The sequence below is a fragment of the Prionailurus viverrinus genome, chromosome D1 (genome assembly GCF_022837055.1).
Source record: "Prionailurus viverrinus isolate Anna chromosome D1, UM_Priviv_1.0, whole genome shotgun sequence".
Classification (NCBI taxonomy): Eukaryota; Metazoa; Chordata; class Mammalia; order Carnivora; family Felidae; genus Prionailurus; species Prionailurus viverrinus.
The window spans coordinates 103234040-103246745 of NC_062570.1; the positions used below are offsets into that span (position 1 = coordinate 103234040).

The 12706-nt window shown below is 42.5% G+C and overlaps 1 long non-coding RNA gene and 1 pseudogene across 1 annotated transcript; both read right to left on the minus strand.

The window, feature by feature from the left end:
• Window positions 1-851: 851 nt before the first annotated feature.
• LOC125177023 (uncharacterized) lies at window positions 852-4132 on the minus strand. Its single transcript, XR_007156480.1, has 2 exons — window positions 4006-4132; window positions 852-1394 (listed from the first exon to the last, which is right to left on the minus strand). It is a non-coding gene; the product is annotated as an uncharacterized LOC125177023 (long non-coding RNA).
• A 2-nt stretch (window positions 4133-4134) lies between these two features.
• LOC125177022 (olfactory receptor 9I1-like) lies at window positions 4135-6195 on the minus strand (annotated as a pseudogene).
• Window positions 6196-12706: the final 6511 nt, after the last annotated feature.

Consider the following 12706-nt stretch of genomic DNA (forward strand, 5'->3'; position numbering starts at 1 on the left):
TTCCTTTCTTCCTGCCTTCCTTCCTTCCTTCCTTCCTTCCTTCCTTCCTTTCTTCCTTCATTCCGTCCTTCTTCCCTTCCTCCCTCCCTCCCTCCCTCCTTCTTTCCTTCCTTCCTTCCTTCCTTCCTTCCTTCCTTCCTTCCTTCCCTTTCTGGGGCTCTCTCTCCTGTTTTGTAAAGTTTATTTATTTTGAGAGAGCACATGCGCTCACATGAGCAGGGGAGAGGCAGAGAGAGGGAAAGAGAGAGGGAATCCCAAGCAGGCTCCATGCTGGCAGGCCAGAGCCTGATGTGGGACTTGAATTCACAAGCCGTGAGATCATGACCTGAGCCAAAACCAAGAGTCGGATGCGTAGCCGACTGAGCCTGTAGGTGCCCCTTAATTTATTATAATCTAGTTTAAGTTAATTTTATACTGTTTTGCTTTCAATGTAAAAAGCTTATAATAGTGTAATTCCATTTGTTCCCTTCCTTTGACCTTTGTGTTATTGCTGTCATCTATTTTGTTTTCGTCTGTGTTATGAACTGTAACATACATTGTTATTTTAAGCAGTCAATAGTTTCTTGAAATTTTTGAAAAAGTGGTCCTTTATGTTCACATATATTCACCCTTTATGGTGTTCTTTTTTCCTTCCTATGGACTCACCCATTCATTTGGCACTATTTCTTTCACATTTTTATCTTAATATTCCGATTTGTTATTTCTTTATGTTCATATTTATATTTTACATCATGTTTATGCAGCTCAGGCCTGCTGCTAATGCTTCTCATCAGCTTTATTAATTTATCTGAAAATGTCTATTTCATTGAATAGTTGTTTGCTGTTGAATGCTATTTTCACTAGGTATAGAATTCTGGGTTATTATTTATTTTATTGTATTTTTTTAGCCTTTGAAAGATGTCATGCATTCAAACATTTCTCTTGTCACTTTTCTCTGTGCCTTTTTGTGTTACTCCAATTACATGTATGCTGGACTATTTGCTATTTTCCAATATGTCTCATTCGGCTTTTGTGTTTTAAATATTCTTTCCTCTCTCTGCTTCAGTTTGGACCATTTCTGTTGACTTGTATTGGTGTTTATTGATTCTTTATTTTGCTGTGTCCAATCTGCTCCATTTCGGATACTGTTATTCAGTTCTAGAACTTGTATTCTGTTAGATTTTTTTTTGTTCCTCTGCCTTAATTCCCCATATGTTCATGCTTAAATCTGTTTCTTCTAAATTCTTTAACATATTTATGGCAGTTATTATAAAGGCTTTTAATTCCAACATCTGGATCATTATGCATCTGTGTGAATTTTTCTTTCAGCTTCGAGCCACAGTCACTGCCTTTTTCATATCTACTACCTTTTTTTATTGTGTGTTGGGCTTTGCAGATGGCCTGTTGTAGATATTCTGTAAGGCAAATGACAAAAAGAACCATAATGATGTGCTGCTCTTTTCTGCTGGTTCCAAAAAGGTCTTGCTATGAGGGCCCTTACCAATGAATTTAGCTCAATTTACAGCTAAGTTCTTGAATCTTTCATTTAGAAACTTAACGTATTTGCTGTTATAACTTTATAGAGCCTTTTAAATGATTTCATGTGTAAGAATTCTCTTGGTTTCAACTTGAAGTTGACCTATCTTGGCATATTTGTATCTAACCTTAAGAAAACTCTGTTAATAGATCTGGAGAGAATGAGGGTTGGTAGCATTGGGGCAGGAAGAGAATCAGCTTTGCCTTGCAGGGTAGCAGGTAGCAGTAAGGCTGTGACTAGGTCTTCATGCAAGGCAGGAAGCTCCCTTAAACAGAGAAGGAGATGATGCCTGAGCCAGCAAGGGAGGTTCAGTGGGGGGTGAGGCTGGAGGGACTCAGAGTGACCCAGAGTTTCCCTTGCACTGCCATTCCGGTGCGCTGCTAGGTTTTTCCAGTATCTCTCTTTCTCATTCTTTTTCAGTAAGCGCCACAGCTTTAAGCCTAGGTGAATACGAAACTCGGTTTTGGACAAGGGGCAGTAATTTAACTGGCAGAATAATTTGGCCTCCCACAGCTTAAATATTAGGCTACTTTTCCCATTAGCAGCCCTAATGCTGAAAGTGTAAAATATTTTTAAAAGAATAATAATTTATAGTGCCTAATTTTTATTCTGTGTTTTGATCAAGACTTTAGGAAATGTCATGCCATTCAATTTCCTTAAACTATCCAGTGCCTTTAGAAGCAACCACCCACCACAGAGTCTTGAATTACTCACGCCTTACCTATCACACATTATGTGACAGAGACCTCATAGTTCTCAAAGCTTTGCCTTTACTAGACATTACATTACAGGATCAAAATCTGCTATTGTTTCACTGTTCTGAGCTATGGGAGAAGGGAGTATTAGTCTGCACCCTATATCGTAATACTGGATAGATTCTCTCTGTTTCAGTCTGACTCAGGCAAGATAGCCAATTCTGTGATGATTAGTTTTATGTGTCATCTTGACTGGGCCATGGGGTACCCAGATGATTTAGTTAAATGCTATTCTGGGTGTGTCTGTGAGAGTGTTTTTGGATGAGATAACATTTGAATTGGCAGATGAATAAGGCAGCTTTTCCTCCTCAATATGGGTAGGTCTCATCCAATTTGTGGAAGACCTGAATAGAACAAAAGGCTCAACAAGGAAGAATTCCCTTTCCCTGCCTGACCATCATTGAGTTGAGGCGTAGGTTTCTTCCTATCTTTGAACTTGGACTCAGACTGGAATTTATACCATCAGCTTTCCTGGGTCTCCAGCTTGCTGACTGCAGATGGTGAGACTTTTCAGCCTCCATAATTACCTGACCCAATTCCATATATATATATATATACATATACACACATATATCTATATCTATATCTATCTATATCTATATCTATCTATGGTATAGTTTCTTGGCCATAGACTCAATGTAGCTAGGAATATGACTTGATTCCTCCAATTTTTCCAATGGTTTCTTGCCTATAACAATCTTGCTGCTGATTTTTGTATCAATAAGATTTCTTAGTGGTAAGCAACAGACATCGACTGATTTAATTAGAAAAGGAGTTTATTTAAATGATAATGGGTAGCTCAGAGAATTAGCAGGAAAGCTGGAGAAGTAAAGTCATTTCAAACAAAGAAAAGATGCCTACAAAAAGAGTAAGACTACAAAGGTGTTGCCCCAACCACAGCACCGACACAGGATGTTGGATATTTACTCTGGCACACTGGTCTCTGAGGCCCGCCTAAACCAGATGGGGGTTCTTTTTGGGTTAGAACTGTTAGAATTTGCTGATGGGTTGGATGTGAGAGAATGAGAGGACTAAGAAAATGAGGATGATGATTATAATTATTTTGTCTGGACAACTGGGTTCTCCAGGTGGTACCAGAGAAGATTTGGGAGGAGTAAGTGTTGGGGGTGGGGGATCAAGACTCCTATTTTGGGTATGTTGTGCTTGAAAAATGTATGGGTCAAGTGGGATTAGGGCTCTCTTTCCCTCTCTCATCTTTCCTCTTTCTCTGTCCTCTACCCCTCTAGTTCATGTGGCTGGAGTCATGGCCTTCTACAAAACACAAGTTACATGTCTTTTTGTTATATATATAAATATATATATATATATTTATATATATAAATATATTTATTATTATATATTATTATAATATTATATATATTATATGTATATATAATATATATATTGGCTTCAGTTAGTAGTGTTAATATTTTATATTTTTATATATAAAAGGAGTATTTTAGACTCCTTCTCATTTCACTAATAATATTCCCAAAGTACTCTGATGAATTGAGCGTGGGTGAAAAGCCCATGGAAATCCTAATGGCACTTGGCCAGGTGGCAAGTGAAAGAGTGGACCTGTTTCCCTAAATATGGGAGAGGTGGTTTGTAGAAAATGATCTGAACAATCAAGAAATAATCTGATTACTTATGATTTTATGGAATGCTGATAATCACAGCCACAGGGGAGGCAGAGTCAATATTGCTTCACACATATTCCATTTGTACTTTTACCTTTAACGGCTCCCGTCTAGCGAGGCGGGACTGTGTGACTCCTTCTAACCAGTGGGCTGTGGGAGAAAAGGTCCATTATGATTCTGTAGTAGTCTTTTATCCCCTGCATAGTTTGCATTTTTGACAGTATAGCTATAAAATGGAGGGGCCTCTTTAAGCCAGAATCTCTGAGTGACTACGTACAGCAGAACGCCCCAATTTGCATGGGGAATGTATTATGACCAGTTTCAGATTTGATTGTTGCCACAGCAAACTCAGCCTCTTCTGACTAAACCAAACCTCCACATTGATTTTCATCCTCTTCTTTAAACATTCTTTCAATAATTCTTTCAAACAGGAAGTATTAATCTTTTTTTTTTTTTTTTTTTTTTTTTTGGTTAGAGGAAACTGATGTTCCAAGAGGGTAAGACATTACCTGACAAGGTAATTCCATTTAAGACCGTTTGCTGTAGGTCTACCATTGCTGACTTTGCAGCCTCTGGGAGTGAGTTTTTTGAGAGCAGAGACTGTCATGAGTCAGGTGCTGTGTTTAGGAGGAGGAGAAACAAAAGAATTGGAGATCCAGAATGTAGACATTTGCCACTTGAAAGGCAGAGAGTAGAGTCCTGGAGATACTAGGCACCATTCGGGAACACATAAGTGGGGGAGTAGTCAAAGGGAGCACCCTTCCTTTTACTCTTGTAATCTGTACCAATGGGAAATTCCACTGGGTTCACGGTACTTTTCATTAATTTCCTCATAATGAGTTGGTCGGTTATCCATACCATAAAAGAAGAGCAAAATTCCTGGCTCTCCTCCTGTTAGTATGATTCCCAGCTATAATCTACCACAGAGAGTAAACGTCAGTATCAGGGAGCACAGAGACGGCAGGATAAAGAGGGGGCAACTGGGGAGCTTCAGTGTGCTTGAGTTGAAGATGGCAGCTTGGATGTGGTAGTCAGTTCACTTATGACTGTGTCAGCTTTTTGCTCGGTGATATCAGAGAGTATCCCTAGAACCCTGATAGTTTGAGAGTGGGCTAAAGACGGAGAAGGCAAAAAAATAGAGGTAGAGAGAGTCATCTAAGTAAATTTCACCAACCTTGTGGTTTTCCCAAACTAAATTAAAAAAAAAAAGGTGGTAGTTCTTGCCTACTTCCTGAGTGCTACTGAAAGCTGCCATTCTTGAGGGCAGGCACTGCATGGTGTTGATACTTATCAGAGCATGAAGATCTGGGGAGAAAATGGGTCAGGATGAACCACTCTCGCCTGAAGCTGCATTCTTTGGGAACTGGATTTTACCAATGAGTTTTCTGAATGTGCAGCTTTTACATCTTTGTTCCTCAGACTGTAGATCAAGGGGTTCGGCATGAGGATGACCACGGTGTAAAAGACAGACACGATCTTGTCCTCCTCTGGGGATGAGTCTGAGTGATTTCTCTGGTACACGAAGGCAAGTGTCCTGAAGAAGAGGACAACAGTGGTGAGGTGGGACGTGCAGGTGGAGAAGGTCTTGGCTCGTCCACCAACAGATTTCACCCTTAAAATGGCTCTGATTATGAGCCTATAGGAGACTGGGATGATCAGGACATTGGCCAGGAGCATGAGCTTGGCAAAAAAGAGGATGACAGTGGCACTTTGTGTCATGCTTGGCAGGCAAGCTTCAGCAGGGGTGGGAGGTCACAGAAGAAGAAGTCTGTCACAGACAGAGACAGTCACAGAAAGAGAAGGTGAGGGTGCATGTGGTACGCAGGATGGCCCCTGAGACCCCACAGACATAGGCTGCAGCCAACAATCCCCAGCAGCTGCCTGGAGTCATAGTGAGGTTATAGCACAATGGGTTGCTAACAGCAACAAAGTGGCCATAGGCCATCAAACACCCTGTGCCTGCACAGAGGGTGAAGAAAAAGAAGTGGGTAGCACATTGGTCATAGGAGATGACCGTCTTGCCTGTGGCCAGTGTGGCCAGGATCTGAGGGGTGATGACCGAGGTGTCGCAGGCATCCAGTAGGGCGAGGTGGCTCAAGAAGAAGTACATGGGCGTGTGGAGTTGGACACCCTCTTGGGTCAGAATGATCATCCCCACATTCCCCAGAAGGGTGACGACATAGAAAATGAGAAACATCAGGAAGAGGGGCACCGCCAGTTCAGGGTGATCTGTGAAGGCCACAAGAATGAACTCTGTCACAGCAGTGAGATTTTAGGGGGCCATAGCCTCGATGTAAGTAGGTGGCCTGAAGAGGAGAATGGAATCAGAGATTCCAGAACTGAAGGACTTTGCTTTCTTCAGTGTCAGATGTTAGGTGAATATCCCAGATATTCTCTGCTCAGAGAGAGAAGAAAATGTTTACCACGTTAAGAATCCACATCTAGCAGTTACCAGGTAACCAGTTACCTAGTTGCTATGAAAGACTTTTACCTATCTCTGCACCCCTCCTGAAATCGAACCTTGGGTCAGTATTTCTTGCTTGTTATCTTTAAGACCAGAGAACCTTAGACTATCAAGACTAGGAGGGACCATTGTAGAGTCTCTCTATTCTAGAACATTCCCAACAAATTGTCATGTATCCCTGGTATGCACCGGGCCTCAGATGGCCTCTCAGGTTGTGCCCTCCTGAGTTGTCAGATGCAGAGCCTTATGCTAACCCTTTCTGTGGTGGGGAGTTCTGGGGGCACCCTATCTTTGGAAAAGTCTCCCTGTTGGGAAAGCCACATGGTTTTTTCTATATCTTCTACATGTTTATATATTCTACACATTGATATTATGTGGAGTGAATTCCCTTTCTCCCAAGACAGACAGTGTTAATGATCACTTCATCTGATCTCATCTCCAAGTCAAATATTTCCAGTTAATTCCTTGTGAGTGCTTTCATAATCTACCTCTGCTCTCCTGTGAACCAGGTCATCATCTGTCTTGGGTTTCTTTTTCAAGGGTCTGAGAAAGAAAGTGATTCTGTGGAGACCTTTAGACTTATGGAGCCCTTGTTCTGTGTGGAACATTTCCTTTCCATATTAACTTAGTGAGTCCTCTCAATAATCCCGGAATAACCATTATGGGTTTCACTCTTGAAATGTGTTAGCCAAGGCTCAGAAAGTTAAAGTGGCTTGTCAAAGAACAAATTGCAAGTGGAAAAGCCAGGATTTAAACCATGGTGTCGTAACTCCAGGGGACTTCTCGTTTTAGTGCCCTACACTGGCCCTTCTTAACTGTCTAATTTGTAGCCTCTGTAGTCCAGAATTATGGAGTTTCTTGTGTTTGATAGAACCAGTTTTCTACAGAAATCAAGCTGATTCTTCACTTCCTGTCAGCGGGATGAATTCTTTTGTCAGCCACTGATTGCTCTGGGCTCTACTCTCAGGGATGATGCCTCTTGGGGATAGGAATGGAGGCTATGCCATCAGGGATTCCAAGACTCACTGGGAGGCTGATTGGAGTCAGGGTTAAAGAAGACTTGTTTGTGAGCTCTGTGGTTCTCATTAGCTATAGAACTTCCGCAGAACATTTTGGGGTAGTCTGTCAATTTTGATCCCGGGAATTCTGTGGATTCATAAGGCAAGAACTTGGTCCCGTGTTTCAGACACAAAGTACCAGGGACACCAAGTTTCTAATAACATCTTCAATAAGATGTGGCAATCAGTGCATATCAAATCTATTGCTTGGCAGTAGCCTGAGCATGAATTGCCCTAGTTCCTTCTATTGCTTCCACCCTTTTTGACCTGTGCTCTAACCTGGGTGCAGTGGACCCTGAAGATGGAAGGAAATCCTAGATTACTGAGCTGAAGGGAATTCTCGGGACCTTAAAAACTGGAGCCTAAGCATCTTTCCTCCAGAACACTGTTATTATTGGGATGTTTTCCTCCCTGTGCTCCAACTATCTGCTTCTTTCTGTCCCTTTCTCAAATGGGTTTCCCATCATTTTTATCTTCCCTGCTTCCTTTGACTCTGACTTGTACGTCACGGTGGCTTATCATTCCTTACAGGTCTGTTACCATCAGCACCATGGAGAAACTGAAAAGTTATTTCAGGATTTCCTGGTTCAAATATTTTTAAAAAAGAGAGTTTTATTATGAATAGACATTTTTCCAAAGAAGACATCCAGATGGCTAACAGACACCTGAAAAGATGCTCAACATCAGTCATCATCGGGGAAATACAAATCAAAGCCATAATGAGATACCATCTCGCACCTGTCAGAATGGCTAAAATTAACAACTCAGGCCACAACGGATGTTGTCAAGGATGTGGAGAAAACGGAACGCTTTTGTACTGTTCATGGGACTGCAAACTGGTGCTGCCACTATGGAGAACAGTACGGAGGTTCCTCAAAAAGTTAAAAATAGAACTACCCTACCACCCAGCAATGGCACTACTAGGAATTTATCTAAAGCCTACAAAATGCTGATTCAAAGGAGCATATGCACCCCGATGTTTATAGCAGTGCTAACAACAATAGCCAAATTATGGTGTGGTAGGGTCCCCTCCCTGAGGAATGGAAAAAAACGAAAACAAAACCCCAAGGCAACCTGGCTATACGTGTACATGGCGTTCCTCATGACCTTGTAACATGAGACCACTTAATCAGACTGCATGTTTGTGTGTTACTATATATGGGAGACAAAGAAGTAGAAAATGTATAAAAAACTATGCCACGTGGTGTTTGGGGCTCAGTTCTATGGGTATGAACCCAACTGAGCCGTGTCGGCATGCATACAGCTGCTTCCTGGAAAGAAAAGCCTCGGTGTCATGACTCTCTGTGCGAGAATCCTGCTACAGTGCAAAGAGCCCGAACGTCCTTTGACTGATGAGTGGATAAAGAAGATGATATATATGGAATACTACTCAGTGATGTAAAATAATGAAATCTTGCCATTTGCAGCAACGTGGATAGAACTACAGGATATTATGCTGAGTGAAATAAGTCAGCCAGAGAAAGACAAATATGTGATTTCACTCATACATGGAGTTTAAGAAACACAACAGGTGAACACGGAGGAAGGGAAGGAAAACTAAGATAAAAACAGAGCCTTAAGAGACTCTTTTTTTAAAAAATTTTTTCTTTAATGTTTTTATTTAGTTTTGAGACAGAGAGAGACAGAGTATGAGCAGGGGGAGGAGCAGAGAGAGAGGGAGACACAGAATCCAAAGCAGGCTCCAGCTCTGAGCTGTCAGCACAGAGCCTGACGCGGGGCTCTAACCCACGGACCGTGAGATCATGACCTGAGCTGAAGTCGGATGCTTAACTGACTGAGCCACCCAGGCGCCCCTAAGAAACTCTTAAATACACAGAACAAAACTGAGGGTTGCTGGAGGAGAGGTGGGTGGGGGGATGGGCTAAACGGGTGATGGGCATTAAGGAGGGCACTTGCTGGGATGAGCACTGGGTGTCATAACAGATGGGTCACTGGGTTCTACTCCTGAAGCCAAGACCACACTGTGTGATAACTAACTTGAATTTAAATTTAAAAAATAAAATAAAATGATATATCCATGAAATAACTAAAAAGAGAGTTTTATTTGTCCAGTTGCCTTGTTTCCCCCCAGGGGGACAGTCCATAAGTTACAAAGTTGAAAGTATGTAGCCAGCCCACACGTTAACTGCAGGATCCAAAGGGACAAAACAGCTTCCCGCCTTCAGCGGGGCTGTGAATGGCGCTGGTATTGCCTTTAAAAAAAAAGCCTCAGTTAATCAATTATTTTATTATTATTATTAATTATTTAATTGTTAATAATTATTTTTCCAAAAAATTAATTAATTATTTAAAAAATTTTAATTTAAATTCTATTTAGTTAACGGAGAGTGCAGTATTGGTTTGGGGAGTAGCATTTAGTGATTCATCACTTTCATACAACACCCAGTGCAATGGAGCTGGTGTGGTGACATTTCTCTGAGACCTGCCCTGTTTTTAAAATTCAGTTTGGACTGAGTTTAGTGTAGACATCCTGAATTGGCACCCAAATCTATTATTTTGTTTTATGACTCAGTGACACCTTCTTTCATGGCAGCATTTTCCGTCCTTAGTTAGCCATAAAGTTTTTCTCTGTCCTTCTTTCCACAGACATGGAGATTTAGAGATAAGGAGACTATGTTTTAGGTATGACATGCTTAACTAGAATGTTCTCCGAGGACTCTTCCTTTGCTATGCCTGTCTCTGAATCATAAGATGACAAGGCTGTCAACATACTATTCTCAAAAAGGGCACCTGGGTGGCCCAGTTGGTTAAGCACCCAACATCGGTTCAGGTCATGATCTCACGGTTTGTGAGTTCGAGCCCCGCGTCGAGCTCTGTGCTGACAGCTCAGAGCCTGAAGCCTCAGATTCTGTGTCTCCCTCACTCTCTGGCCCTCCCCTGCTTGCACTCTCTCTCTTGAAAATAAATAAGCATTAAAAATTTTTTGAAAAATATATTACTCCCAAAGTTTCAATAATTTGAACTAAATAACCAGTGAATTCAGATTTCTTTTTTTTTTTTTAATTTTTTTTTTCAACGTTTATTTATTTTTGGGACAGAGAGAGACAGAGCATGAACGGGGGTGGGGCAGAGAGAGAGGGAGACACAGAATCGGAAACAGGCTCCAGGCTCTGAGCCACCAGCCCAGAGCCCGACGCGGGGCTTGAACTCACGGACCGCGAGATCGTGACCTGGCTGAAGTCGGATGCTTAACCGACTGTGCCACCCAGGCGCCCCGAGATTTCTAAACAATCATATGCTTTATAGACTTATGGCAATATCCCACTGCTTAACAGGATTTGGGCTGTCATGGTTGGCCAATCACAACACTGTTTTTTCCAGAATGGTCATAACCTTTCTGTCCAGCCCTTGGAGATGCCCCACAACACTTAATACAACAGTTCACACAACCTGGGATATAGACACCATCGTGCCCTAATTGACCTTTTTTTTTTTTTTTTAACCTCAAGGACACATTCATTTGGCCACTCTCTCCTGGACAGTGGTAGCTCCCACCTGCATCTATTCAAGACATTGTCTTAATGGGAAAACCTCACAATGAGAACATTCTTTGAAACGTCGAGCTATTAGCTGTTGTCTCCTGGTTTCTGCATCCATGTTTGTCCAATGCCTGCCATTTGAATGTGGCATTATGTCAGGTAGTATCTGGGTGATGGTTTTCTCTTTCTTTCCAGTGTTTGGGGGTCAATGTGCACACGACCCTCAGGACAGGCTCTGTGAGCCTGAGACACTGAAAATGGCGGCTCACATGCTCCCCTCCACACTTGTTGAAAGCACCAGAGACCTTGGACCTCACAGACACACAAAACCCGGAGTTGGAAAGGACCTTGCTGTTGTGGTTCTGTGATTTTCCAGCCCTGTTCCTCAGAGGCCCCAGCCTTCCCAGAGCTGCCAACTCAGCCCCAGCTTCAAACAAAGCAGCAATTCCTTGAACTCTTATAAACAACCAGGTGCTTCTTTTATTTTGTTTGGAAAGGGAGTTCCAATGTTAAAAAGAGATTTGAATGCACAGGGTCTACTGTGTTCTTCTCATTGGGCAGAGGGGAAAATTGAAGTCCCGAGAAGAAGTAACTTTTCCTCAGTGTGTCAGAAAGCATTCCCTCTCCAATTTATCCTGGTGGGGGCCTCAACACTGGTGTCCTATTTGGAGCCTCAGGAAAGGCCGCGGAGTCATTAAAGAACAAACCAGAACTGGCAGGCCCAGGATGAGGCCATAGGGATGGGAGGATGGCTGGGACTCCCAAAGGCCGGATATAGGGGCCTCGCTCACTCAACTTCCTTCCCGTGGCACTCATTTCCACATCATCTTCTCAAAAGCTGCTTATTACGAGTGTCTTCCTTTCTGACCTCGGCAGCTGACACAGCCTCCCCAGTGGGGTCCAGACCCATCCTCGGTTCATGCTCTGAAGACTTGTTACTCAGCGGTGTGGGTGTCAGGGGAGTAATAATATCTGAATGCCAACTCTTGTTGCCTGCACTTGACATATTTGTTACCAATCAGTGCAACCATCGGCAAGGTATGTATCCCTAGGCCTGATTTAGAGAAGACAGAGTTGACACTTTGGGAAGGTGACTTGTCCAAAAGGTCACCCAGAAAAAATTTAAGTTATGTTCAAAAATGTGGAAAGCCCATTTCATGGTCTGGAATCTATGTGATCTTCCAACGTAGTTACAAGACGTACATTACCGCACAGGAAGACCAAAGACGTATGACCTTTGGTTGCTGTGAAAGACTTCCACGAAGCACTGTTGGCATTTTCTGTTTTCTTCGCAGATCCAAGGAGATTTGCTGTGGCGCGATCTGAAGACGGTAGAAAACACCGTTATCTCATCGTCTCAGGCTGGCTTTGTGCATATGTTGAAACCCACCTTTGAAGGTTTTCAGCGGCTAGCAAAGCCAGGCTGTGTGCTCGGTTTATCTAGCGTCGCTGGGTGGAATTCAGATCTTGCAACCTACAGGTCCTCCGGGCAGCTCGCTGTTTTGTTTTCATGCCCAAACAACCCAATTAAGATCCTCTTGTTCCTGAGTCACTGAGTTTTCTGATCCAACTGACTCCTCGGGTGGTTTTAACGTCTATTTATAGATATCACCGAGGATGATGCTTGTGTACTGGTGTACGAAGATGATAACGATAAGTGGAAGACAGATTCTTTCTCTACATGAATCACTGTGATGATTTCCCTTACAGTGGGGGCCATGTGAGCCGGGACTTGCCTGCAAGTTACAAAGTGAGGGGGGACGGCTTCACATT